General features: G+C 50.5%; 1 protein-coding gene across 6 annotated transcripts in view; it reads right to left on the bottom strand.

Annotated features, from left to right (window-relative positions):
- AGPAT3 (1-acylglycerol-3-phosphate O-acyltransferase 3) overlaps positions 1-25,091 on the bottom strand; it is a gene marked incomplete at its 3' end in the record, with an annotated part of 84,470 nt that extends 59,379 nt beyond the window's left edge. For 3 of the 6 annotated variants that reach the window (XM_080937803.1, XM_080937802.1, XM_080937807.1), the window contains exon 1: positions 24,878-25,090. Of the gene's footprint in view, positions 1-24,254; positions 24,380-24,877 lie in introns of all 6 variants that reach the window. The other 3 variants (XM_080937806.1, XM_080937804.1, XM_080937808.1) reach the window with 2 other exon arrangements.
- Between the last annotated feature and the right edge of the window lie 1,961 nt (positions 25,092-27,052).

Here is a 27,052-nt window from a genome sequence, read left to right as displayed (position 1 = left end):
TGATGTTTTCTTCTTTGCCTTTTTTAGTTTCAAAGCATCCTGTCTTTGAATATACCGTTAACTAAACAAAGCAATCCCTGCCAGGGTGTATTTTTAACCTCTAAAACGTGTGTGTGTGTGTGTGTGTGTGTGTGTGTGTGTGTGTGTGTGTGTACACCAGAGAACAACCTTAGGTGTCATCTTCAGAAACAGTACCCACTACAGCTAGAGAAACATCTCAGTGGTTTAAAGCACTGGTTGCTCTTCCCAAAGACACCAGTTTAATTCCAAGCATTCACATGGCAGCTGACAATCATGTGCTAACTCTGGTTCTAAGGGGTCCAACACCCTCTTCTAGGCCCTGCAGGAACTAGGCACATGGTGAATAAACATGCATGTAGGCAGAACATGTACACACACACACACACACACACACACACACACCAAAATAAACTTAAAATAGTTGAGAATAGTGTACCTTTAATATAATCACTACTAGAGAGTCAGAAGCAGGTATATCTCTATGACTTCAAGACCATTTGGTTTAGAGCAAGTTCCAGGCAGACAAGGCTACATTGTAATACCCTGTCTCAGAAAAATCAACAGAAGAGAGAGAGAGAGAGAGAGAGAGAGAGAGAGAGAGAGAGAGAGAGAGAGAGAGAGAGAGGGAGAGAGACAAAGAAACAAAGGAAATGCCACTTGCCTCCTTTGAAACAAGGTCTCTGATTAGTTTGAAAACTCACAAGTCCAGCCAGTCTGGCTGGCAGTGTCTCCCTGGGGCCCCCTTATCTCTGCCTCCCAGAGCTTTCATTATGGCGACACTATCATGCCCAGAAGTTTATGGGGTCGGGTCCTAGGGACTGAAGTTCTGGTTCTAATATACAAGTCCAGGCACACACTGAAAAGAAAAGCTGCACATAAAGGAGAAAGCGGGAAGACCAAGTACAGAAACCCTGCAGCCTCAGGAGGCAGAGGCAGGAAAGGTCACGAGCGCAGGACCCAGCCAGGGTGACAGCAAGAGCTGCTCTCCTGACAAACTACTAATGACAAAAGACATAAAATACTGCAAATAAAGTAGAACCACACAGCAGCGTGTTAGGGGAGGGACTGACGGTGACAGATGGTTCTCAGGCTCTTGGATCTCCCCAAACAACGAAGCCGTGGTCATTTTTACCGTTTGCTAAGTAAGGCTTCCATCATGGCGGAGGACAGCGCACTAAGTACAAACAGGAAAAAGTGTGGTAGTCACTCAGAAATTATGTAAGGGAAGCAGTGCCACTCTGTGTGGAGAGCTCTGTGGTGAATGAGTCCTGGGATTATCTCCCTAGCTCTGGTTAAATTATCTTCTCAAACCCAGCATGGCGACACATACCTTGAACCCCAGCAGAGGCAGAGGTGGGTTGGATCTCTGTGAGGCTAGCCTGAGCTACATATGGAGTTCCAGGATAGCCAGGGCTACACAGTGAGACCAAAATAAAAATAAAATAAAAAATTTTCAGACATTAAGAAAAAGATGGCCAAAAAAAAAAAAAACAAAAAAAAAACAAAAAAAAAGAAAAAAGAAAAAAGAAAAAGATGGCCAATTTCCAGCTGAAAAAGCTTTCTCCCCATGTGCAGAAGTCAGGTCATGTTCTGCTCTAAGTGACTCCGGACTACAGAGCAGGCTTCCAAGGAGACTAGAAGGAGACTGCATTTTGGAAACAGCTTGACTCCATTTTGAGGGAGGATGACTGCCCCTGGGTAGACCCAGAAACTACCCATCCAGCAGACTGATAAATCACTAATTTCTAAGAACAGATGCCACCATAGAAGTTGTTGAGGTGAACTGAGACAGAAGGGGCCCAGGGATATAGTAAAATCATATCAGAAAACCAAGCCCAAGAACTTACTGAACATGCTAGACTAAAGAAAGTGTCACTCCCTTACCTGGACTCCATAAAATGAGTGACACCTAACAGTCCCTCAACAAGATGTCATGTGATATCTTGTGTGGGCATCAAAGACCAAGGACTACGTAATATCTGAATATGACAGATTACAGGCCAGCCTGGGCAACATAAGGAGTTCTGGGCTAGCCTGATCTACACAGAGATTCTCTACTCACCTGCTTTCACTCTTCCAAAAAATATTGAAAGGAGGAGGAGGAGGAGACTGAAGAGATCACTCAGTGGTTAAGAGCACTTACTGTTTTTGCAGATATATGGATATATTTAGTTCCCGTAGGCATGCATAAAGTGCACATACATACATGTAGGCAAAACACACACACATACACATTAAGTAAATACATAAATAAATAAGTCTGATAAATAATTTAAGGCTCAAAAAAAAAAAAAAAAAACTGTAGGCATGGATGAGACTCTACTTAAGGACTAGAAAAGCAAGTTGGAAATCAAACACCAGCACTCAAAAGAAAAAGTTCCCCAAGCTCAGAGAGGCCCAAGAAAGACCCTGCAAACATCTAAAGCAGGAGCCCAGCTTCTCAAACTCTCTCAAGACACAAAGAGAAATAGAAAAACAGAAGCAGAAGATGCCTGTTCCCTGCCCAACACATTTGAGGCTACTCTAATCTTCTTCTTATTAAAGAAAAATGGCTGTGGAGAGAGAGCAAGCTGTTACTAAATAATCTCTCACATGCTATGTGCACCCATAGACAGAGCCCCAGGAAGATCACCGAGTGATTCATCAAGGAGAAGGCTAGGCCAGCTCTCTAGGGGAAAGCCAGAGTGCTGGACAGTAGCCAGCAATCAAAGGGTAGCCGCCTGGTTGGCTAAGTTGGTAACATTTTCACAGACATGGTTTGAAAAGCCAAAATGAGTGCAGACTTCAGGGGCACACACATTGAGGTTAACAAGGCCACTGTGCCAGGATGACATGCCCCATCCTGAAAATCACCGTTACTACCCCTATCACCATCACAAGCACCATGACCACCACCACTACCACCACCACCATCATCACCATCACCACCACCACCATCACTACCACCACCACCATCATCACCATCACCACCACCACCATCACAACCACTACCACCACCATCACAACCACCACCACCACCATCACAACCACCACCACCACCATCACAACCACCACCACCACCATCACAACCACCACCACCACCATCACAACCACCACCACCACCATCACAACCACCACCACCACCATCACAACCACCACCACCACCATCACAACCACAACCATCACCACCATCACCACCATCACAACCATCACCACCACCACCATCTCCACCACCATCACCATCACCACCATCACCACCACACATGCATGTACATATGCCATCCATGTCCTTTGACCCAGGATCTCTCACTGGCCTGGAGCTCACTGATTGAATTATATCAGCTGGCCAATGAGCCCAGGGATCCCCCTGTCTGCTTCCCCCATTCTTGCCACTGCTGGGGCCACATCTCCACACTTGTTGCTCTAAGTGGGTCCTCGTGTTTGCAAGGTTCAGTCATCCTAGCAGCTCCCTTATTTTAGTTTTCTGAGACACAGTCGCAGGTAGCCCTGGCTGGCCTCAAACTTGCTACATAGACAAGGCTGGCCTTGACCTCATATTCCTGGTTTAGCCTTCCAAATCCTGAGATTACTATGTGTAAGCCAACACACTTGGCTCTCCAGCTTTCTTAAGAAGAACAAGAAAAACATTTTTAAAAATTCTGTAGAAAGTTCAAGCTATAGTATCTGGGTATGAGGATCTAGTATAACTTTAGCATTTGGGGGTGGAGAGATGGCTCAGTAGCTAAGAGCACAGACTGCTTTTCCAGAGGTCCTGAGTTCAATTCCCAGCAACCACATGGTGGCTCACAACCATCTGTAATGGGATCTGATGCCCTCTTCTGGTGTGTCTGAAGTCAGGGACAGTGTACTTATGTGCATAAAATAAATAAATAATTCTTTAAAAAGAATTTAGCATTTTGCCAAAAGTCTTGTACACACACACACACACACACACACACACACACACACACACACACACGTGTGTTCTTCCCTGAGCCCTGTAAGGACTCGGCTTGGCTCTCCTAGAAGTACATTGTCCACAAGCACAGCACACTGTGCACATGGAGGACCAAACAGCTCGCCCCTTGCACTATCAAGCAGCCAACCCACACCCAGTCCTCTTCAGATGTCACAAAAACAGTTCTAGGCCTGATGTCTCCCTCCTGACACCTGGCTGCTTTGCCAGGCCCGTTCTGTCTGGAGCTGAGATTGGCAATTGTACAGGGAAGATGATAGGAACTTCTGGCTCGTGGACAGCACAGTCTGCTGCGAGCCCTCCAGAGCCATGGACAGGAAGGAGCGAGCAAGGCAGCTGTGCTGGCCAAACTCACTCAGCATTTTGAGGGGAAAGGAAAGCTCTGTTTTGACTGTCAACTCTGAATGATCTGCACAAGACCTTCTAGCCTAGTATTGGAACCACCCAGAGCAACTGGGAAAATAGGCTGAACCAGAAAAAGGTCCCCAAGCAGTGAGCCAGGTAAGGTAAGCTAGGTCCCGTCAGGACAGGAGCTTGTGGCCACACTTGCTGCAATTAGAAAGACATGCTCCACTCGGCAGAAAGTGGGTTTTAGTGTCCTGATAGAGTCCTGACGCTCCTTATCAGCTTTTTCAATGACAAGCATTACCCAATGCCAAGTGACAAGCATTATCCAATGCCTAGACCAGGACCACCCTTGAGAACCCACAGTACATCTCAGAGGTGTGCCTCACACACCACCGATGTCACAACCACACAGTCCAGGCTCACTCCCTGCTTTTTCACATACCTGTGCAAGGAAGCTCACATAAAGAAAGAATTTCCCAACCCAGCTCAGGGCCTCACACAGAAAGGAGGCACCTCACCTCAGCTCCAGACACGGACTGGAGAAAGTGGGCAGGGTGACAGCTGCCAGGCGTTCATTCTGACCTGTGTCAATAACCCAGGCATCACATGAGGACTCTGCTGGTCAGCCACCTTAGGGTCCCAGGAACAGAGCTGGCAGGCAGAACTGGGCAGGTGCCTCCTGTAACCCATCCAGATGTGCACACCACCGAACGGAACCTTGGGACTATGTTCAACTGCTGGCTCCTGATGCACTAGAGATGGTCACGGAGGGGGCACCTGCTGCCACAGTGAAGGGACACACTGCTGCCTCTTGAGTGGGCCTCACCAGACACCAATTTTTAGAGCTCAGAACCTCATTCTCACATGAGTCGAGATGCCAAACACCTGGCTTTCCAGGTGCTGGGGGTCCCACTCCAGGCAGCTTGAGCTGGATATTTTGTCCCCAGCATGGAGATGCCCAAGAACTGGACATGGAGATGGGTACCACTTTAAAAGTCTAGGTACAGCCTGCCAAATCATCTCTATAAGGATGAGGGGCAGCACAAAAGAGCTTATTGTAGCAGGGGTCAGCAAATGCCTGTTGACACCATGTTAGTGGCCAGAGATGGCAGATCATCCAGCTCTACCTTCTACTCTTAGGCAGACATAATTGAAGGAAGACAGAGCAACTGATGGAATCGTTGCTGAGAAGTTTGTCCTGTGTGGATGTAATTATTTGTTTCTTCATTTTGTTTCAAAGGCAACAGATGTGTATGTGACCCGTCTCCAACATCCACTGAACTGGGAAATTCTCCTCTTAGGCCAGGAGGCCCTCCCCTAATGAGAAGGACTCGTGCCTAAGGTCCTGCCTTACGGCTCTCCCACACCATCCTGGGTTAGCAAGTGAGGAGAGGAGGACCAAGGACAGACTCACAGCCTCACTTGAGCCCTCAAGCGGAGAGCCATGGGTTTCCAACCATCGCTGCTGTTCCCACCAGCACGAGGGTGCTACTCTCAAACTTGCTGAGCCATGCGTGACCCAGTGACAAGGAAAAGGACTGGTACTCCACTGGTGTGCTGGGGCAAACACCCAAGGAAGCAAAGGGCAGTGCTATGGCGGCAGAGGTAATGTGCACATGTCAAGCTCTCACATGCATAGGTGTCACATGCCCTGTTGCTATGGTGACAGAAACAGCAGACTACCATTCTTTTTAGCTGTTTATGGAGGGAGTAGAAGGAACAAGGCCAGAGGGGAAAGGTTATGGGACACACATGCACACACACACACACACACACACACACACACACACACACACTCCGGAAACCATGGCTGCTGCCCCTCCTCAGTGTACCAGTCACTGGCCAAGATTGCTGCTTCCTAAGGTTGCCATGCTTGGTAGCCAAGTGAGGATCCACACAGCATGTAGAACATGCACATTGTGCCCCATGTGTGTGTGCATGTGTACACCACTCTCATACACGCAATGGGCTGTGTATTGAGGCTATGGTAGAAGGGAGGAGGTGTCCTGGAGACATACTACCCATGGATCCAGCTCCAAGTCTGGGTCTGAGGGGAGGTCAGGATCCAACACCTCAAACATGCACAGTCAGCCAGGAGCCTGCCACCCAAGCTCAGAATGCACACACAAGGCAATGCTATGGAGGCCTATGACAGAGAGATGCATGGAACCTTAGTGTGCTGGCTTTTCAGGACTAGAAAGGATGAAAATGAAAACCCACAGCAGCACCCATGGCTGCTCCTTCACACACTAGTGTAATGAACAGAGACTGGTACGGTTGGCCTGGTCCAGGCACAGTCTGGAGGCTTCACCTCCTGTGTGCACACAGGAGAGCCCATCACATGAATAACTCGGAGAGTGGAGGAAGCTTCTGGGCCCACCCGCTGGCTCTCGTGCACCCTCATGGTCTAACCTGATGAGCAGCTCAGAGAGCACTGGGAAGCGGGCTGCAGGGACGACGAGTAGCTGTGATGGCCCGCTTGGTGTGTGCAGGCATGTGCGGGAGAGAATCCTAACTCAGCCGGAGATAAAGGAGATCAGGCAGAGAGTCCAGGATGAGACAGAAATGTCACTAGTGAGACAAAGGGAGACAGCAGGACTCAGCAAAGCCAGAAGGGAAAGTGAGGGGCAAGGCACAGATATAGACATGTATGTATGTATGTATGTACACACATATGTGTGTGTATATGCATGTGTGTATGTACCAGTGTATATGTGTATGTGCTTGTGTGCCTGAGTGTATGTCTGTGTATCACGTGGATGGAGGAGCCCACAGAGGTCAAAAGAGGTGTCAGAGCCTCTGGAAGTGGATTTACAGTTGGCTAAGTTGCCATGTGGGTACTGAGAACTGAATCTGGGTCTTCTGCAGAAGCAGCAACTGTTCCTTCACCATTGAGCATCTCTCTAGCCCCACCCCCATTTTTGAGTCAGGGTCTCCTGCTAGCCCAGAGCTTATTAAGTAAGTAGGCCATCTGGCCAGTGACCCCAGGGACCCGCCCGTCTCAGCCTCATCCGAGCTAGGATTATAAGCAGATGCCACTATGCCTGGCTTCTTTCCATGGGTTCTAGAATTATCAATTGAGTCATCCCCCAGCTCCACCACCCCACATGATCATCATTTTAGAGCTAGATTTGAATTACTGTTTGTCATCTTTAAAGGTCCATGTTCACAGGCCTGAACAGGTTGCTCAGTGGTTGAAAGCATCCAAGTTCAGTTCCCAACGTTCATATCAGGTGGTTCACAACCACCTGCCACCCCAGTTCCCGGTACCCAGCACCCTTTTCTGGCCTCTTCTGGCATACACACAAATAGCACACACATGTCTTTTTTTTTTTTTATGCTAACAGCCAAAGTGGCACACACCTGTAATCCCAGCTCTAAGATGCCTGAAGCAGGTATAAATCAGAAATCATAACAAGACCAGCCCAGGCTAACCCTTGTCTAAAATAAGATAAAAACAACAGTATTTAGTTATCACTAGTGTATGCTCATTATAATGTGTGTATAGTTCCTCAGCTGCCAAAAACTTCCTTGAAAAAACAAACAAAAAAGCCAACTGACATTGCAGCCTTGCTTACTGACATCAAGCTGATGAAAATCAAGGTTTAAGAAAACCCAGAGGCACTATGCAGCCATACCCCCTGCTAGTACGGAGCCCTACTAAAGGCAAGGTGAAGAGGGAAGGCCTTCCTAACCTGAGGTCCCTGGAATGTGTGATGCAGTTCCCCCAGACAGCTGAGTCATTTGACACACTTAAGTGTGCTGTTCCGTCGGTGGCTCAGCTCGTTGCTGTTTAATTCCCCTGGAATCACACGGATTCCCCCACCACATTTGTGGTTTCTTCATCCTCCCTGGAAATCCATGTCCACTTCCCCTCTGTAAGTCTATGCAGCTGTGGCTCAGTTCCACCCCTGACTCTAGTCAGCAGCACAGGAGATTCACTCACAAATCGTGCAGGGGACTGCAGACGTGCTCACTCAACATGTATACACAACATCCTGGAGAGACAGATCAGTGGGAAAGCCCTTGCCTTTCAAGAGTGAGGGCCTGGGTTCAGACCCCCAGGACTCACATAAAAAAACAGGGTGAAGGGTGCATCCATGTCTTTAATCCTAGAGAGGCAGGGATGAAAGGTAGAGACAGGCAGGGGCATATCCCCCAAAAGCCAGCTAGCCTGGCTCATGACCTGAGAGTCACAGAGAAATAAGAAATATTGGGAGCTGGAGAAATGGCTTAGTGGTTAAAAAACACCAACTGCTCTTCCAGAGGTCCTGAGTTCAATTCCCAGCAACCATATGGTGGCTCACAGTCATCTGTAATGGGATCTGATGCCTTCTTCTGGTGTGTCTATAGATATCAACAGTGTACTTGTATATATAAAATAAACAAATCTTTTTAAAAATATTGAAATGAGCCAGACATGGTGCACACCTTTAATCCCAGCATTAGGGAGGCAGAGGCAGGAGGATCACTGTATAAGGCCACCCTCAAACTAGTGAGTTTCATGATAACAGGGACTACTAAAGAGACACTGAAAAAAAAAAAAGAAGGAACACTTTTTAGAATGCTTAGGGCTGAATAAGGAAAACCCTATGTATACGACGGAACAGGGAAGAGAAAAAACCAGGAGAGCCAGGAGGGGAAGAAAGCCAGAGGGATCGAGACAATACTAAGTCACGCTGAGGACTCAGTAAGTGCCTGTTAGGAAAGCACGGGGACCTGAGTTTGGTCCCCAGAACCCCCACAAAAATGTAAGTGTGGTGGTGTGCACTTGGAACCCCAGCGCTGTGAAGGTGGGGATGGGAGGGCCATGTCTTAGAGTCTTGACATGCTCCAGGTTCAGGTGCATGGTTCCTGAGGAATAACACTCAAGGTGAACAGATCTCTCTGCGTGTCTCTCTGTCTCTCTCATGACATGCACACACACACACACACACACACACACACACACACACACACACACACACACACAGTTAAGTCTCAACTTCAACCTAACAGGAAGATATGTGACAAACCTGAGTACTGAAGAAAAGAGAAGGGAGCATGCAGGCTGGGCGACTGAAAAACAGCGGGGACGGCGAGGGCCAGAGACGCGACCAGTCTCCTCAGTGAGGCAAGTATGCCCCTGAGAGAGGAGCCGGGATTAAGAGGCGACTGGCAGCCAGATGAAGCACAGGATTCTGTCGTTCTGTTTTTGAGACTGGGTTTCTCTGTGTAGCCCTGGCTGTCCTGGATCTCACTCTGTAGACCAGGCTGGCCCGGAACTCAGAGCGATCCTCCCACCTCTGCCTCCTGAGTGCTGGGATTAAAGGCATGTGCCACACCCCGCGGAAGCATGGGATTATAGAGTAAGGAGACAGAGTGGCTCTGATGAGTTAAGACTGACAGAGCAGTGACCCTGCCAGACACTGCCTCAGGGATGCGCTTCACTCCTGCATCCTCTCCTCCTCCCCAGCATGACCCTGGTGCTCCTCTCGCCCTGTGCAGAACCTGCCATTTCCCTCTAAGTAGAGGATGAAGGGTGACTCAGCCTAGGCTCCTGTAAGTACTGTAATGTAATAACCCCAAGATAACATCATGGCGACTTCTGTCTTCTAAGTCCTGGCTCTCACTTCCTCCCTGCACCCGTCTCTCTCCATCTTTGTCCTCATCTCTCCCTTGCCCCCTTCATGTGCTGGTGTAAATGAGCAAGGTCCCCTGTTAGCACAAACCGAAAAGGCCCTGACTCCTGGTGGCATTACACAGGAAACTGGAGCCCGCTCCTTTCTACAGAATGCCTTCACAGTAGACAGCAGCCACCTGGCACCACGCTGCTCAACATGAGGAGAAAGGAGTCTGAGTAACCCCAGGTGACACCCCAACCTCTGGCCCACAGGAAAGTTGAGATGCTGTGGAGCCCAATGTATGGGGGTAGCTGGTGCCATCGAAGGAGATAACGGAGGCTCAGAAAAACGATGCGTCACCCCACAGGGCCAGGGGATCTGAACAGAACACGTCTCACTACAGATATGAAGCTAAGATGTTAAAATGTATCTTCTGGGCTGGAGAGATGATGGCTCAGTGGTTAAGAGCATTAACTGCTCTTCCAGAGGTCCTGAGTTCAATTCTCAGCAACCACATGGTGGTTTGCAATCATCTGTAAACCATCTGATGCCCTCTTCTGGTGTGTCTGAAGACAGCTACAGTGTGCTCATATAAATACAATAAATAAATTAAAAATATATCTTCCAGAAAACCCAAGGGCTAAGAGGATGGCTCAGCTGGTACAGGGTTTGCCTTGTAAATATAAGATCCTGAATTTGATCACCACCACCCATTTAAGACATCAGACTGTCTTAAATGACCTCAGTACTGGGAAGCAAGGCCAGGAGGGGCCCTAAGGCTTGATAGACAATCAGCTTAGCAAATTAGGGAGCCCTAGGTTTGGGGAAAGACTGCCTCTAAAACAGAAGATGTAGAGAAAAAGAGGAAGACATCTGACACAGCCCCTGGCTTCCACACACATGCACACCTACATATGCTCACGCATGAAACCAGACCCAGACTAAGAGCCTCCTTAAGGAACATTTTTCCAACCTCATGCAAATTCTCCGTCTTACCTACTGTTCTACTACTGTGATTTAAAATAAAATAAAATCACCATGACAATTTACAGAGAGAGAAGGTTTATTTGGGGCGTATGGTTCCAGAGGAGTAAGAATCTCTCACGGCAGGAAGCATGGCAGCAGGCATGGAGCAGGGCTGAGAGCTCACATCTCACTCTACAGGCAGGAAGCCAAGAGCGTACTGGGGATGCCACAGGCTTCTGAAACCTAAAACCCACCCCTACAACCAGGCCACACCTCCTAATCCTTCCCAAACAGCTACCAACTGGGAACCAAGTCTTCAAATGCTGGAGACCTCTGGGGAATGTCTCCTCCAAACCCTCACTCTTTCACCCACAGAAAGAGGGAGGCCCCCCCCCCACTTCAGGCCTGTAATCAGTACAACCCTGATTTTGAAACACAATGAAGATGCAGGGAATTGGGGGGGGGGAAGAGACTTGCTTCCAAACAGATTTTAACAAAACTACGGGAGACTGCTAACACACCATATTAGTTGGCCATAATATTCCTCATGGCCAACTAGAGAAGCTGCATGGTTCTGGTAAAGCAAAAAAATCCAGCACACAGTTTACCCAGAGAACAGGGAGAAGGGGTCCCGTACCCAGTTCAGCATGTGCAGAGAAAACCTCCACAGTAGGAGAGTCTCAGAAACAAGAGGAGAATGGAACACATTTGAGACAGGGTACCCCAAGCTAGCCCAGAACTTACTATCCTCCTGCCTCAGCCTTCTCATGGCATGGTTCACAGAGCCATCTACTCCCTCCCTCCCAGCTGGGAACTTCCTTCTGTGAACTCATTTATTCCCACACAGGAATTTTGAAAACATGTTCTTCCATGCCATCCCACCCAAACCCTCATCCTGACTGTCTCAGGAGCAATACCTGGGGATTCCTCCTGAGCACACAGCCAACGGTGGGCCCTGTAAACAGACCTGCAGAGTCACCATGTGACCCTCCATCCTTCACCTCAGGACCTCCTGGGGTGAAGAGGTCCAGCCTAGAGATGTGAAATCTGAGGGGGTAGCCATCAATACACTTGACTCTGGTCACAGCATTTGCAAGGTCCTGGTTTCCACACTCGAGAAGGCTTCTCAGGACTCAATCTATGTTGCCCAACACAGCTTCACATCAACATTTTCCCAGTCCACGATGTCCTGGGAATTTGAACGTGTGAAGCAAGGACTGAGCTGTACTCCAGCTAAACTGCCTCTGTGACACCTGACTACACAGTCAGGAACAAGCTCTTCTCTCCCCTGTCCCAGTCACAAGCGGCTTCTCCTTTGGCTATCCTGGCTGTATCTAAGACCCACAGTAACCTGTGCACACTGGTCACCTCCAGCACACCTGTGACCTCATGTATAGCCCCAGCTATAAATCAGTTTCCCAGGGAAGGCATTTCCCTAAGCTCCTGCTGTGAGCCATATTCCTTAAAGGATGCCCCAGCCCCACATGTTCTCCTTCAAAGCTCAGGGCTAGACAGATCTGCTCCTGAGGAGTCGTGGCAAGCCACATGCTTTCTGTCCCTTGTGGCTGAGCGTCTCTCCTCTGCCCTCTCTGAGTTTCCATTCCCAGGGAGCCCAGGGAGGCCCCTCAGTGCACCCCACTCCCCCTCCAGCTGAGTGTGCTGAGCGTCAGTCGGGAGAGCGTCAGAAAGGACTGGCTTTCTGTTCTGCTTTCTTTGATCTGCCTTTGACACTGTTAACTTCTTCAACTCTCCTGTCCCTCCTTCTCTAAGTACATGTGTACAGGTGACACATCTTAAATGTGCAGCTCACAGACTGAGCACAGGTGTTTCCAGCACTGAGGCTGTGAGCTAAGTCTGTTTCCAGCACTGAGGCTGTGAGCTAAGTCTGTTTCCAGCACTGAGGCTGTGAGCTAAGTCTGTTTCCAGCACTGAGGCTGTGAGCTAAGTCTGTTTCCAGCACTGAGGCTGTGAGCTAAGTCTGTTTCCAGCACTGAGGCTGTGAGCTAAGTCTGTTTCCAGCTCTAAGGCTGTGAGCTAAGTCTGTTTCCAGCACTGAGGCTGTGAGCTAAGTCTGTTTCCAGCACTAAGGCTGTGAGCTAAGTCTGTTTCCAGCACTAAGGCTGTGAGCTAAGTCTGTTTCCAGCACTAAGGCTGTGAGCTAAGTCTGTTTCCAGCACTGAGGTTGTGAGCTAAGTCTGTTTCCAGCTCTAAGGCTGTGAGCTAAGTCTGTTTCCAGCTCTAAGGCTGTGAGCTAAGTCTGTTTCCAGCACTGAGGCTGTGAGCTAAGTCTGTTTCAAGCACTGAGGTTGTGAGCTAAGTCTGTTTCCAGCACTGAGGCTGTGAGCTAAGTCTGTTTCCAGCACTGAGGCTGTGAGCTAAGTCTGTTTCCAGCACTGAGGCTGTGAGCTAAGTCTGTTTCCAGCTCTAAGGCTGTGAGCTAAGTTTGTTTCCAGCACTGAGGCTGTGAGCTAAGTCTGTTTCCAGCACTGAGGCTGTGAGCTAAGTCTGTTTCCAGCACTGAGGCTGTGAGCTAAGTCTGTTTCCAGCACTAAGGCTGTGAGCTAAGTCTGTTTCCAGCACTGAGGCTGTGAGCTAAGTCTGTTTCCAGCACTGAGGCTGGGAGCTAAGTCTGTTTCCAGCACTGAGGTTGTGAGCTAAGTCTGTTTCCAGCTCTAGGGCTGTGAGCTAAGTCTGTTTCCAGCACTGAGGCTGTGACCTAAGTCTGTTTCCAGCACTGAGGTTGTGAGCTAAGTCTGTTTCCAGCTCTAAGGCTGTGAGCTAAGTCTGTTTACAGCACTGAGGATGTGAGCTAAGTCTGTTTCCAGCTCTAAGGCTGTGAGCTAAGTCTGTTTCCAGCTCTAAGGCTGTGAGCTAAGTCTGTTTACAGCACTGAGGTTGTGAGCTAAGTCTGTTTCCAGCACTGAGGTTGTGAGCTAAGTCTGTTTCCAGCACTGAGGCTGTGAGCTAAGTCTGTTTCCAGCACTGAGGCTGTGAGCTAAGTCTGTTTCCAGCACTGAGGCTGTGAGCTAAGTCTGTTTCCAGCACTGAGGCTGTGAGCTAAGTCTGTTTCCAGCACTAAGGCTGTGAGCTAAGTCTGTTTCCAGCACTGAGGCTGTGAGCTAAGTCTGTTTCCAGCACTGAGGCTGTGAGCTAAGTCTGTTTCCAGCTCTAATGCTGTGAGCTAAGTCTGTTTCCAGCACTGAAACTGTGAGCTAAGTCTGTTTCCAGCACTGAGGCTGTGAGCTAAGTCTGTTTCCAGCACTGAGGCTGTGAGCTAAGTCTGTTTCCAGCTCTAAGGCTGTGAGCTAAGTCTCTTTACAGCACTGAGGCTGTGAGCTAAGTCTGTTTCCAGCAATGAGGTTGTGAGCTAAGTCTGTTTCCAGCTCTAAGGCTGTGAGCTAAGTCTGTTTCCAGCACTGAGGCTGTGAGCTAAGTCTGTTTCCAGCAATGAGGCTGTGAGCTAAGTTTGTTTCCAGCTCTAAGGCTGTGAGCTAAGTCTGTTTCCAGCACTGAGGCTGTGAGCTAAGTCTGTTTCCAGCACTAAGGCTGTGAGCTAAGTCTGTTTCCAGCACTGAGGCTGTGAGCTAAGTCTGTTTCCAGCACTGAGGCTGTGAGCTAAGTCTGTTTCCAGCTCTAAGGCTGTGAGCTAAGTCTGTTTCCAGCACTGAGGCTGTGGGCTAAGTCTGTTTCCAGCACTGAGGTTGTGAGCTAAGTCTGTTTCCAGCTCTAAGGCTGTAAGCTAAGTCTGTTTCCAGCACTGAGGCTGTGAGCTAAGTCTGTTTCCAGCACTGAGGCTGTTAGCTAAGTCTGTTTCCAGCACTGAGGTTGTGAGCTAAGTCTGTTTCCAACACTGAGGCTGTGAGCTAAGTCTGTTTCCAGCACTGAGGCTGTGAGCTAAGTCTGTTTCCAGCACTGAGGTTGTGAGCTAAGTCTGTTTCCAGCTCTAAGGCTGTGAGCTAAGTCTGTTTCCAGCACTGAGGCTGTGAGCTAAGTCTGTTTCCAGCTCTAAGGCTGTGAGCTAAGTCTGTTTCCAGCTCTAAGGTTGTGAGCTAAGTCTGTTTCCAGCACTGAGGCTGTGAGCTAAGTCTGTTTCCAGCTCTAAGGTTGTGAGCTAAGTCTGTTTCCAGCACTGAGGCTGTGAGCTAAGTCTGTTTCCAGCACTGAGGCTGTGAGCTAAGTCTGTTTCCAGCACTGAGGCTGTGAGCTAAGTCTGTTTCCAGCACTGAGGCTGTGAGCTAAGTCTGTTTCCAGCATTGAGGTTGTGAGCTAAGTCTGTTTTCAGCTCTAAGGCTGTGAGCTAAGTCTGTTTCCAGCACTGAGGCTGTGAGCTAAGTCTGTTTCCAGCACTGAGGCTGTGAGCTAAGTCTGTTTCCAGCTCTAAGGCTGTGAGCTAAGTCTGTTTCCAGCACTGAGGCTGTGAGGCTGTGAGCTAAGTCTGTTTCCAGCTCTAAGGCTGTGAGCTAAGTCTGTTTCCAGCACTGAGGCTGTGAGCTAAGTCTGTTTCCAGCACTAAGGCTGTGAGCTAAGTCTGTTTCCAGAACTGAGGCTGTGAGCTAAGTCTGTTTCCAGCATGAGGCTGTGAGCTAAGTCTGTTTCCAGCTCTAAGGCTGTGAGCTAAGTCTGTTTCCAGCTCTAAGGCTGTGAGCTAAGTCTGTTTCCAGCACTGAGGCTGTGAGCTAAATCTGTTTCCAGCACTGAGGCTGTGAGCTAAGTCTGTTTCCAGCACTGAGGGTGTGAGCTAAGTCTGTTTCCAGCACTGAGGCTGTGAGCTAAGTCTGTTTCCAGCACTGAGGCTGTGAGCTAAGTCTGTTTCCAGCACTGAGGCTGTGAGCTAAGTCTGTTTCCAGCACTGAGGCTGTGAGCTAAGTCTGTTTCCAGCACTGAGGCTGTGAGCTAAGTCTGTTTCCAGCTCTAAGGCTGTGAGCTAAGTCTGTTTCCAGCACTGAGGCTGTGAGCTAAGTCTGTTTCCAGCACTAAGGCTGTGAGCTAAGTCTGTTTCCAGCACTGAGGTTGTGAGCTAAGTCTGTTTCCAGCTCTAAGGCTGTGAGCTAAGTCTGTTTCCAGCACTGAGGCTGTGAGCTAAGTCTGTTTCCAGCACTGAGGCTGTGAGCTAAGTCTGTTTCCAGCACTGAGGCTGTGAGCTCAGTCTGTCGGTCCACCTGAACAGCTGCCTGAGCACCCTGCCTTCGAGGCCACAATCCTGCCAGGGTGTGTGATCTGAGTAGAATCAAGCAGTACACACACGTGTCTCTTGCTCCCTTTTTTATATGGTGTATGTCCGTGTTTGTTTGTGTGTGTGTGTGTGTGTGTGTGTGTGTGTTATACATGTGCCACAACATGGAAGTCAGGGGAGGACTTTAAGAAGTCACTTCTCTCCTTCACATGTGGGTCATGAGGATCAAACTCAGGTCACTGAGCTTGGCAGCAGACTCCTTTACCTACTGAGCCCTCTCACTGGCCACTCACTCCTCTTCACAGCTATTGCCTTGACTGGTCCACTGTGTGAACATGGTACTTCCTGTCATCATTCACTGGCTGCCTGACAGTGAGCCATGGGGCGTCCTGAACAGGGGTTTCCCTACAAGTCTTCAAACACTGCACAGGAGTCTCTGTCTGTCTCTCTCTCCCCCCTTTGTGTTGCAAACCCTAGTGCCACCTAGAGCCATTATACTGTTATTAAAGCAAATGAGGTCCTTAGCACGGAGCACCTTTGCATTACTCCTTTGTCACTGCAGCAATGGAGCCACCGACAGGAGGGCAGGGTCTCAGGGGGCTTAGGCACTGACCTACTCATTACTCAGGATCAATTTGTCTTTGGAACTCACAGACAAAAAGCACAGACACACCCAGAGCCGGGCTTTTCTAACGGTGTAGGTGATTATCAATCCCATCAAGTTGACAGTCAGAATTAATTGTCACAAACATGACACCATGACAGCAACCTGACCACCAAAAGGGCATGTCAGTGGCTGGCGAGGAGGTTACAGGGTGGACACGCTGGTCTGCAGTGGGATAGTGTGATTTCAGCACAGCAGCCGCAACAGTACCCAACCTCGGGCTGATAAACTGTTTGTTTTGGGGGAGGTTCCATTTAATATCTTAGACAAGGTAGCTACAACCACAAAAGCATGCTTCACACACACACAAGCTACCCTTCCATTTTCAGGGGCAACAGAATTTACAACTAGAGGGTTGACCTTAAACAGTTTTTGAACACTTCAGCTGTGTCTCCTAATGGGGATGCTGTAAGCACACACCCAAGGGGGCTGTGCCAGGCACAGTGGCTATCCCACGGCATGCTGGCACTCACCGCAGGTGGCCTTAGAGGCAATGGGAAGGCTGAAAACGAAGCATCGATGTTTGAATCCACAGCAGAGGGAAGTTAGGATCACTTCTTAACCTCAGGTGCTAGACAGGGATGCTCATTACTGTCCACTCAGCGCCATCCCAAGGCCCTGAGCCAGGCAGATGTCAGGGATGCCTGAGGGAGATTCCAAATCCACACGCAAACAAGGAGGGATGGCTAGGTGGCCAGCCATGACATCAATACCCCAGAGTCACCTGCACACAGTGTGATACCAGCAAGGGGCCAGTAATGTAAAGAGTGCGTTTTTAAAACATTGTTTTCCAAAACAACAAAGATAATAAGGGCACCCGGGAATAAGGGCGCATGGCACGGACCATTATGGCGTTCACCAGAGGATGCTCTACAGAGACTGAGGACGGAGAGTGGAAAGTGGACTTAAAGCCACCACAAGAACATGCGGGGTGCACAGTGCCTAGGCCCACACGTTGTGCAGCTCTCAGAAGACACAAAGATGATATTCAATTAAATACCTGCTCCTTAAAATAAGATGGAGTAAAAAGATGGGCTCTAGCAGGAAAGGGGTCAGTGAGCAAAGCCAATGAAGGGCATCCTGTGACCCAAGAGAGCACGCTATAGAAAACCAGGCAGCAGTCAGATGGAAAGGTCACACCAGCAGACAGCAAAGGAGGAGGAGAAACATCACAGAGGAGAAAGCATGGCCAGCCAAGGAGCACACACGTGGGGAGCACACGGGGAACACACAGGGTGAACGCACAGTGAGAGCACACAAGGGGAGCACACAGTGGGACTACACAGGGAGAGCACACAGGGGGAGTACACAGTAGGAGTACACAGGGGGAGCACATAGAAAAAGAAACAGGGGAGCACACAGTGGGACTACACAGAAGGAACACACAGGGGGAGCACACAGTGGGACTACTCAGAGGGAGCACATAGGGGAAACACACAGGGGAGTACACAGGGAACACATTGGGAGGGGCACAGGGGAAGCACACGAACTGGGGAAGGGGGAGACACAGAGGGTTATACAGGGGAAACACACAGAAGTTACACATGGGGGACTCTGAGGCAGGGAGTCCAAATCACCAGCACAGCATTCCACAACATTCTATCTGCAAAGGGCAATAAGGCACCATGTGCCCAAGAACACAAAATCAGTCTTGAGTTCACTGGCCCATCTGAGGCACTGACACTGAGTTCTGAATGGCCACACACGTTTGCACAAGACATGTGTACAGAACTAGCTTAAGCGAAGAGGACCTAGCTGAGGGCCCATGTGCAAACATGTGGTCCTGTCTGGTAAAACATCCTCTGTGACCACCCATCTTTACATACACCACAGATGGGAGTCACTGCTTCTTACCTGGCACCCATGATCTATGTCCTCGAGCCCTCATAGGGAACCTACCCTGCTCTCAGAGGTCACAGATGAACAGGAGGGACTCTTTCCGCTTGTGTCTACGCAGAATCATTTGCAGCTTCCCTTGTGTGTGTGTCTTCTAGAAAGATGCCTTGGTCCATTTCCCAGACTGTTCCCTTACCCTGAGAAATGAGGCTCACTGGTGGGCCTGAGGACGGACAACTACTCTGCTGATAAGGTACAGCCCACGCTAAAATGGAAACTTGTGCCAAGTCCAGATTTCAGGATTTTTCTTAGAACAAAAACTAGTAACTTGGGTCCCATGACTCCACTTTAGCTGAGGTCAGTAACTAGAGGTCAGGCAAGTCAAGTGGTCTTCAGCACAGCCTGCCCCTCTCACATCTCACACCCACACCTCACTTCCTCCCCTGGCTGTCTGACCCTTGTTGGAATCTGCCCTTAAAAGCTCCACCCCTAACTTTGTTCAACAAAAAAGAAACACTCTATAGCTAAAAGTTCAGCAGCACATGGACTGCAATGCAGTCGGGGCTTCAGAACTGTGGATGGAGTCGTTCTCTGAATGGGCACCTTCTTTTCTAACGCCAGCTTCTGGCCACTTAACTACAAAGACCACACAGAGCTACAGAGCTCTCTGAGACCACAGGGCTGCTCCTAAAACCCAAAGCTACCTACATTGCTGTATCACACACTAACAGGGGGACAGCTTCTGCTATGCACTGGTTTTTGTTTTGTTTTGGTTTTTCTCCCTTCTTGAGTATCAAAAGTTAAACAGAATTCAGGAGGCAGAGGCAGGTGGAGCTCTGTGATTGTGAAGCCAGCCTGGTCCATATAGTGAGTTCCATGTAAAGATACCCTGTCTATTAAAAAAAAAAAAAATTACTATACTTGAAGCTGGAGAGATGGCTTAGCAGTTAACTGAACTGGCTGATCTTCCAGAGAGCCTAAGTTCAGTTCCCAGGATCCACATGGCAGCTCACAACTGTCTTTATCCCAATACCCATGAGCCCTCTGCCCTATTCTGATGTCCATGAGCACCAGGCATTCACATGGTGCAGACATTCATGCAGGCCAACACTCAAAACACGTTAGGTTACTAAACTTTGCCAATGGGAATGTGGCTTGGGGCTGTGGCTGGTAAAATGCTTGCCTAGCTTGCACAAGTCAGTGTGGGACGTGTGGCCCTCCTGCGCCAGCATTTTCCCTCAAGAAACACCCAAGCTAGAAAGACAACGTTATTAGAATTTAAGCTTCATCTCTGAAGTGCCCATGCAACGATGCGTGGGGCAACCTGACCAGGGAGCTCCCAGGGAGGAGCCCGGTGCCCTCAGCAGGCAGCCTGTGAGACATGGGCCCTGTGAACCTCCTGGCTCGAGGCTCTCTGCTGAGCCTTCTGCTGGGACTCTTCCCCATCTGGCCTGCCTCCTTCCAGCCCAGCCTCCTTTCCCAGACTTGCCTGGGGCTCACCCCGTCGCTGCCACACACAATATCTTCCTCAGGAGACCTCCTGTATTCTAAGCTTCATCTCGGCACCCGTTTCCCGTGTAACTCTAGCTGATGCGGTCATTTAATGATCTGCCTAGGCTAACGAACCACTAAGGCAGCTTAGCAGTTAAGAGTGCTTGCTGTCTTTACTCACCACACTTTTGGAGGGACTCCGTCTGCGTCTTTCTGCATCTCTAATAAAAGGCAAAGCGGTCACACAATCAGTCTCTCCAATTACACTGGGACAATGACCGAGATCAGAAATCAATCAATAGGAAGCTTGATTGGATCGTCAACACATGGTGTGTGTGTGTGTGTGTGTGTGTGTGTGTGTGTGTGTGTTTGTGTGTGTGTGTGTGTGTATACCCACAGAGTCGACACACAGCCTTTCACACTGAGGAAAAAGAAAAACCCAGTGAGCACATTCCCCCCAGTCCAGCGCCACTTCTGGCACACAGCTGTGGCTTCAATGTCACATGGGGACTTTGAGCCTTCTACAGCAAGAGTAGACACCAATCTAAACACAACTGTGTGTGTAGAGCTAATCACTTGATTGGTTTGAGAAATGTGAATTTTTCATATCTTGCGTGTTCTGAGCATCAGGTGGTCTGAAGGACAAAACCGTAGCTGGAGATTCGGTGGTGTCTGAAATCCAGACCTGCCACGCCAAGCCACCTGCTCAGCGCTGCCAATCCCACTCTCTGCATCAGTGTCACCGAGAGCCACTCCGGCCTCTGGTGTTGCTTGGAGAATTAAAAGAGGCGTATAGGAAACGGGCGCGGTGACTGCGTTCCCTACGGTGAGATAAGCAAAGGAGAGGCAGGGGCTGGGGGTGTCACACGGCAGGGGGCCCACAGGTCCCAGGCACCCATGTAAGGAGCCCAGTGCAGCAACTCAGACCTGCAACCCTAGCACTGGGAGGGAAACGTGGGAGAGCATGTGCTGACTGCTAGCTGGCCAGCCAGCCTAGCCAGGTCCGTGAGCTTCCGGTTCAGTGAGAGACCATCTGAGAATAAGGTGGGGGAGGCTGGAGAGATGGCTGAACAGTTAATAGAGCTTGCGGCCCTTACAGGGGACCCAAATTCAGTGCCCAGCGGCCACAGATGACTGGCAACCACCTGTGACTCCAGCTCCGAGAGAGGCCTGGCAACCTCTTCTGGCTTGCATGGGTACCTGGACACGTGTGGCGTGTACACAGATACAGGCACATGGCGGGGGGTGGGGGTGGAGAAAGAAATCTTTAAAAAATAGTAGGGGGCTAGAGAGATGGTTAAGTGGTTAAGAGTGAGCACGGGCTGCTCTTCTAGAGGTCCCCAGTTCAATTCCCAGCACCCACATGGTGGCTCTCAATAAGCTGTTACTCTGGTCTCATGTGATCTAATGCTCTCTTCTGGCTTCTTCTGACGCCAGGACAAGTGCTTAGTGTCATTTACATACATACGGGCAAAACACTCGCATGCCTAAAATAAAAGTAAATCTTTCTAAAAAATATAAATAAGAACAAAGTGGAGAGGGAGTGAGGAAGATAGCTAGTGTTGACCTCTGAACACACGGCCCCGTCCACACGCATGCCCACACAGGTACACATGCACACTAAGATAAATAAATTTGTTTTTAAAGCAGGGACGAGTGTAATATCAGCATATACTTTTGAATGCTCCAGTCAGCAAATGGTTAGAGTAAGAGCACCCTTAACCAGCCAGCAGTGACTGGGAGACAGGGCCAGCAGAGACAGGGAGACAGAGAGCCCATGTCCTGCAGCAGCTCTCTGTCACACTACTCTCTACCCACTGCCACTGTCATTTATTATGGCTCTCATCCCACTTCCCAAAAGGAATGGAGACACTGCCCATTAATGATGCATGGCTCCAGGGTCACGGAGGGACAGGGCTTTTGGGCTGCTGACTCCAATTGAGAGCACCTAGCTTCGGCTTATTGTCCGAAGTGATGCAAAGCACTCCAGCCAGGAAGGAGGCCTCTGCCCGTGACATCCTGGAAGACACAAGCGTGTACCCTCCACTCATACCCACTGGCATCTAAAACGTACATATCCTGCCTATGTCTCGCCCATCCACGTGTGAGAGAGAGGTGGCCAGTGGGTAGCCAGTCACAGGTACAGCAGGACCCGTGGACCCCATCAGCCGGCCTCTCCATCCCTAGAGCTAAGCACAGATATGCCCAGGTGACGAGTGCACACCACTGGACTTTGGCTAACAAACAAGATGGGAACACGTTGGACTCTAAACAAAGCAGCAAGACCGTCCAAAAAAGAACCACTATTGCGGTCACCTGAAAGAAAGCATTGGGAGGTTAACATGCTCAAATTAATCCTGCTGTCACTACTAGGTCATTCGAGGAATGACCCACTATTCAGTTACTCACTTTACAAACTGGGGAAAAAATCACGTATGGCCCCAGCGTTCTTCGGTTAGCTGACGAGGAGAGCCCCCATGAAGTTCCTGGGCAAGTGTTTTACAGAACTCAGCATGGCCCTAGAGCAGCAGAAACGTCTCAGTAAGAAAACTAAGCAGCTATGGCGCTCACGTCAGACAAGTCAGCAAGATGCCGCTGGCTGAATGTGGCCAGTCATGCCCAGAGACAAGCTGTTCAAACCTCACCCACCCACGGCATGAGATGGGAAAAAAAATCACGGAGGTATTCACAAAGGTGGAATGTGGTTCAGAGTCTGTCAGTGTGTGAGAGAAGAGAGAGTTGTGTGGGATAAGGGCAAGGAGTGTTGGGAAAGTGGCCATTGTTCTGGCAAGAGAGAGAGTAGGGGAAGCCAAGGGTCCAGCACTGGATCTGAAAGGCAATGACACTGCAAAGTCACTAGTCAGAGAAGGGAACACACACACACAGAGTTGGTACCAGCTCTGTCTTCTGAGGGGTATATGGAACTAAACCAGTTCACCAGCACCAACTTGTCAGGAATGCGCTTGGATTAATGATGCCATTCCCCCCCCCCCCCCAAGGAAAAAAAAAACAATAAACTTCCATCTTTGTTCTTCCCCAACTATAAAAAGATCTTACTATGCCCTACCTGCCTCCAGGTGGGCCAGAGACAAAATATACGGACATTTACTGCCCTCACAGGGATGAGAAAGTCAGGGTCCCTTTGCTCTTCATTTAAATTCTGGCTGTGGCAATTTGTGATGTAATCCAGGACAAGTGGCTCACCCTGCTCCTCAGAGCGCCAGTGTGGTTCGGAGTCTGTCAGCACAGGGTCGCAGCTAGCCCAAGAAAAGAAGTAAACAACTCCACCGCTCAGATAGTGAGTTGTTTTTTCTAACTTCCGAAGTAGATCAGTTACTTTCTGTTTAGTTTCCCCAGTACCCCAGAACACACACACTGTCCTTCCCAGTTGCTGGGCCTGTATCTGGGAACAGCCTAGGGTAAGACAGACACTTCCCTTTATGCCCAGCATCCCTCCCATCTTCCTTCCCTAGGAGACACTGTATTTAACCCACTTCCCACCAATTCCCCAGGCAACTTCTAAGACCTAGACTTTCTGCCCCGGTGCAGTATAGATAAGCCCAGGTGGGGCCACACTCATGGCCTCCGGCGGGTCCAGGCTGAGCTAGGTCAGCCATCCAGCTGACAATCCACCTGCTGAGCACAGCCACTCTGAGAAGCACACACCACCCAGACCGAAGACAGGCTGGCAATGCGATCACACGTAACTGCCTTTGGAAACAATGTAACCACAGAGCACAGAGCCTGATACTAGGAATCAATCTTACAGGCTAACTCCTAAAGTAGGAAGGAGTCCTGCTTACCTAATAAGGGGAAGGGACAGTAAGAAAGTGATCAAAGTGACCAAGTGCACAACCCACAGAGACCTCTTTGAAGGGACACAGTCCGTTTCCCAATGTCATTGAGGCAGAAAGGGCTGCTCCCACTCAGTTCCAACAGCCACAAACCGAGCACCCCCAACCAGCACCCTATGTCCAATCCCAGAATCAGAGATCTTGGCTCTGGACGAGTCATTCCAATCTGTCTCAAATCCAAGCAGCCTTCTCGTTTCCCAGGAAGAAGAACCCAATCTCTTAAGTCTTTTCTAGAAGACTTTCCACACTGCTTTAAAAGTTAGGTCTGAAAGGCCATTTCTAAAATCATTTCCCTGTGCCCCTAAACTTCAAAGTTAAAAAGAAAACCTGCACATATTTTCACCTGGCTTAAGTGCTCACAATCCTCCGGTCGTAGGCACCTGGGGTCAACTGCTCCAGGGCTCCTGGTGGCCCACCGTGGACAGGTGTTTTCCTCCAGAGGCTCTGGTTACTGAATGACCCCAGCGCCTGAGTGAAACGTGGAAATTCACAGTCGGCCTTTGGTCTCAACGCCAAAGTCAAAAAAAACAACGAGCCCTCGCACCTTCCTCCAGGGCGTCCCACCTGCAGCCCTCCCTCCGCGTTGAGCAAGCAAAATAAAGTGAAACTAGCCCACAGGGCCCCGAAATCAGGCATGGGGGAAGGCATGGGGGGATACCCCCCAGTGCGAGGAGCCAGGAGCCGAGCAAGGTTCTCCCCAGTAAAGGGCCCGAGGCCGCCCAGGCCCTCTCGCCGGGCCCCGCATTCCCATCTCTTCTTCCTCGATCGCCCCCATCCCCAGGCCGCCGCGCACCCCGCACCGCTCCGGGCGAGCCCGGCAGGCCGCACAGGGGCCGGGCGGGACCCGCAGCCTCCGGGCGCCGCGCTCTCCAAGGCCGCGCGCCCGGCGGAGCGCAGCCGGCCACTGCGGCGGGGCCCGGCGACCGCGGGACGGGGCACGACCTCGGGCGGCTCGGCGCGGCTCACCTGCACTCCACCTGCTGGTCGCGGTTCTCGCGTCGGCGCGCGCGGCCTGGGCCCGGCCCGGCCCTGCGTCGGGGCCTCAGCGAGTGCGGCGCCCGCCGCCCCGGGCCCCCATCGCCGCCCTCCGCCTCGGCGCCGCCGCCACTTCCTGTGCGCGGCGATCCCACAGTTCCGCCGGCGCGGGACGCCGGGCGCGGGGACGCGGGGACACGCGCGGACGGACGCGCGGGGGAGGAGTCGCGGCCCGCGGCGCAGCGGCGGGCGCCTCGGCCAACGGACAGCGGGCGGGGGAGGGGACGCGAGGGGCTCCCTGCGGGAGCAGCCGCCAACCTCCCAGGACAGCGGGGGTGTTCCTAGACTCAGCCCGAACCCCCTTCAGCGGCCTGCGGTCCTCCCGGAGTCCCACAGGGGTGATCCTGGGCCCAGCTTGAATCCCCCCCTTTCAGGTCCCCGGAGTCGTCCTGGGGTACTGCGGTGTTCCTAGGCTCAGCCTGGATCCCCTTGACCCCCTTAAGTTCTTCGGGGTGTTCCTGGGCCATACCTGGACCCACGATGGTTTCTTGGAGTCCTCTTGGGGTACCTCCCCCAAGAGCTGGGGTATTCCTAGGCCTAGCCTAGATTTGCCTCCCTTCAGCTCTCTGGAATCACTCTGAGCCACAGCCTAGACCCTCCCCCCCAACCCCCCAGTCCCAGAGGTCCGCTTGAGACCGGGGATGTTTTGATGGCTCATGTTAGACTCCCCTTCCTTCTGATTCCTTCTGGGGCCGCGTGGACATTTTGGGGTCTTCCGCCAATTCATAAGACCCCATTCCCATTATCCTCCTGGACCCCACTCCCAACACACACACACACACACACACACACTCACTCACATCCCTGCCCCCAAGTAAGGATCCCATCCTGGAATTCTGGAGGACTGTCCCCAGTGTCTGGTAAGGCACCAGGATCGCTTTTCACTCCCACGTGCTGTACCCTTTGATTTATTTATAGTTGGCAACTGGCTAGCAACATTGTATCTATAACTGACCCAAGAGGAAACCTCAATTAACCTAGACCAGGGTCTTCCTAGGGTCAGCCTTGAATACCCTCTTTCCCAAGCAGTCTGTTCTGGCCATAGTGAGTCATCCGATCTGAGGACCCACAGCCCTCTGAGCCTGCCTCCCTCACCAGGCAGGGGCTGATGCTAAAACAGGCCAGGAAGGACTGACTGTGCAGGCTCAGGTACTGCATCAGGACCGGGCCATCTGTACACCACTTGAAACCCGTGTGGCCTCATGCCTGCTCAGGCCTTGGGATCCAAGCCCTACTTTCCGAGTTCACTTGAAAACGACTTAGGCCATATACCACAGGCCGGGCTGCCTACCTTTAGAAGCTTCTGTTCTGGGGCAGGATCTCCAGTAACAGACAGGCAAGTATGTGCCTTCCCATAATGTCGGAATTTACTGAGTAACAAATCCCCAAGTCCCATCGACTACATAAGCTGCCCTGACCACTGGCAAACAGGTTCTTTCACTCCAACTAGGTCTTAATTACTATAATAACTCGTCACACCACCAGACACCTTTAACAGGTTACAAGGTGGCTACAGAAGAGGAGGCTGCATGACTCAGCCTGGCTGTCTGGAAGGCAGAGGTTGAGTTGACAGAAATGGAGAAAGTTTAAGCATGGGGAGGGAGGAGAGCCCCTCATCCAGAGGGGTTGAAGCTCCTCAGCTGAAGGCTGTATCTCAGCAGACTTTACTATAAAGATTGCTACATTGAGCCAAGGCTCCTTTCCCCCACGAGTTAATTTAGATCCTCCTCCCAGTCCTTCCTCATATAGTTCCCCTGCCTACCCCACTCTCCCCTTCTCCTCTGAGAAGAGGGAGGCCACCCTAGGTGCCAACCCACCCTGGCACATCCTCTGCAAGTCCCTGCAGGACTGGGCACACACTCTCCCATTAAAACTATACGAGGCTCCTTTTTAAATATGTCAAATAAAAAGGCTGAAAGAACACTTAAAGATGAAGTATCTTTAACCTTTAAGTTTAATCAAACTCTTTTCCCAACAGTGACCAACAGTTAGTGGATTTCACAACTAGGATTATAGATTCTATTTACAGTCGATACATAGATGACTCCCACCTGCTCTAGCTAGCTCAGAAAGGATTTCTTGGACCCTTTTGGCCTATGTTTTGAT

This window comes from Micromys minutus, assembly GCF_963924665.1.
Source record: "Micromys minutus genome assembly, chromosome: 25".
NCBI lineage: Eukaryota > Metazoa > Chordata > Mammalia > Rodentia > Muridae > Micromys > Micromys minutus.
Note: the sequence above shows the minus strand (reverse complement) of the source record. Positions and strands in the feature narration are given on the sequence as shown.